Genomic DNA, 2,097 nt, shown 5'->3' on the forward strand with positions numbered 1-2,097 from the left:
TATCTCAAAAGGCAATCTTACAAGGAATCTTAAAAGAATCACAAATCTAAACTTTTATATATGAAAAAGAAGCAGTCATCTCTACTTTAAATTTTTAGGGTGCATATCTACTCATCAATAGTTTCTTATATCAGGAGGTTGAGGGCAGAAATGGTTGTAAGAAATTAATCATCACCTTTGCTCATCAACCAATCCTAACCCCCCCCCCAAAAAAAAGGCACATCAGCTAATGATAATTGGGCTACTTTGTTCTTGTTCCCTGACCTTAATGAGTTCCTCATTCAACTATGTGCCTTTCTAAAACTTTAGACTGTCTTCTTGGGTTTTTCACCTCAAAACTATTTAACAAAAACATCTTAGTTTAATTTTAAGTTATTTTCAAACCTGTGTTTCAGCTGTGATGTGCTCTGAAACTTATGAACACATCTCCCGACATTAAGGTTAAAAGAATTTAAGGTAGTGGCCTTGTCCTCGGTGTTTCTCTTCTCCTCTGAACGCCCCCCGGCTGCCTCGGCCCGCGGTCTTGAGACTGAGCACCATGCCTTCGATAAAGTTGCAGAGTTCTGATGGAGAGATATTTGAAGTTGACGTAGAAATTGCCAAACAATCTGTGACCATCAAGACCATGCTGGAAGATTTAGGAATGGATGATAAGGGAGATGATGATCCTGTTCCTTTACCAAATGTTAATGCAGCAATTCTAAAAAAGGTCATTCAGTGGTGCACCCATCACAAGGATGACCCCCCCTCCTCCTGAAGATGATAAGAACAAAGAAAAGCAGACAGATGATATTCCTGTTTGGGACCAAGAATTCCTGAAAGTTGACCAAGGAACACTTTTTGAACTTATTCTGGCTGCAAACTACTTAGACATTAAAGGTTTGCTTGATGTCACATGCAAGACTGTGGCCAATATTATTAAGGGGAAAACTCCTGAGGAGATTCGTAAAACCTTCAATATCAAAAACGACTTTACTGAAGAGGAAGAGGCCCAGGTACGCAAAGAGAACCAGTGGTGTGAAGAGAAGTGAAGTGCTGTGCCTGACACTGTAACACTAGAAGGGTTGTTCCAAATGCTAGTTGCACTGATCTGTTTATAATTGCTAATATTAGAGAACAGTAGACAAACGCAGCCTTGTCCTCTGCATGTGTAGTTCCAGTACAGATCTGACCTATGGCTGAGTTTCTTCTATGAGCAGAAGTTTCTTTCTTTTTTTTTTTTTTTTTTTTTTTTTTTCATTACTCTGAATAAAACTGAACTTTGGGTTCTCTGTGGAAAGTGGCATTTTGGGCTTTCCCTCTTTCTGTAAAGTGATTTCTGCCTAATTCATTGTCCATTTAACTTCAGTGAGCCTTTCAAAGTTGGCATTGTAAATAAAACAACATATGAGAAGTATTCTGAACTAGAATTAACAAAACATGGTCTTTGTTCATGAGTTGGAAACTGGAACAAGGCAACTTGAAGTTAATGTTGGACTCGGGTGGTTAGGTTAGGGCGTCTCCCAGCCTCTCTGCTGCTGGTAAGCTTTTATCCAACGGGCTCTCTCAATTGGATCTGAGGACTTGTTTTGTCTTTTTTTTCCTCCTTTAATTTTTAATCTTCTCACCTTTGAATATGTTCAGTTTACTACCCAGTTTGGTTTGGGAGGGAGGCTGTAACTAGACAATTTGTTAGCTTTTCAATTAAAAAAGACACTTACTTCAAAAAAAAAAAAAGAATTTAAGCCAGCTGGGCTAACTGGGACTCAATTGTTTTTCTTAACCCTTAATCTAGCCACAGTCTATATGGTTCTTCAATAGAAACTCAAGTGGTCTAGTTGTGTAACACTTCCTGGTTTTATTTTTTTATCATCAAAACTCTACTTAAACTAACATTATTATTATTATCAATTAGACAATACAGCTTAGGAAGAAACCATCTTCATAATCATCTACAGGCAAAAATGCCTAGTAGAATAGGATGTATCCATGAGAAAAACACACTACATTATAGGCAGTGGGGATCTCCCCACATCCATTCACATTATGCCAGATACCAGAGAAAGATGGCAGCAGCAAACATATGAAGACACGGCAAAAGCAAAAGGCACTCTGGAG

General features: G+C 38.3%; 1 pseudogene; it reads left to right on the forward strand.

Moving 5' to 3' along the window:
* The first annotated feature begins 503 nt into the window (after nucleotides 1–503).
* Nucleotides 504–1,109, forward strand: LOC114687846 (annotated as a pseudogene).
* Nucleotides 1,110–2,097: the final 988 nt, after the last annotated feature.

This window comes from Peromyscus leucopus, chromosome 8a, assembly GCF_004664715.2.
Source record: "Peromyscus leucopus breed LL Stock chromosome 8a, UCI_PerLeu_2.1, whole genome shotgun sequence".
Classification (NCBI taxonomy): domain Eukaryota; kingdom Metazoa; phylum Chordata; class Mammalia; order Rodentia; family Cricetidae; genus Peromyscus; species Peromyscus leucopus.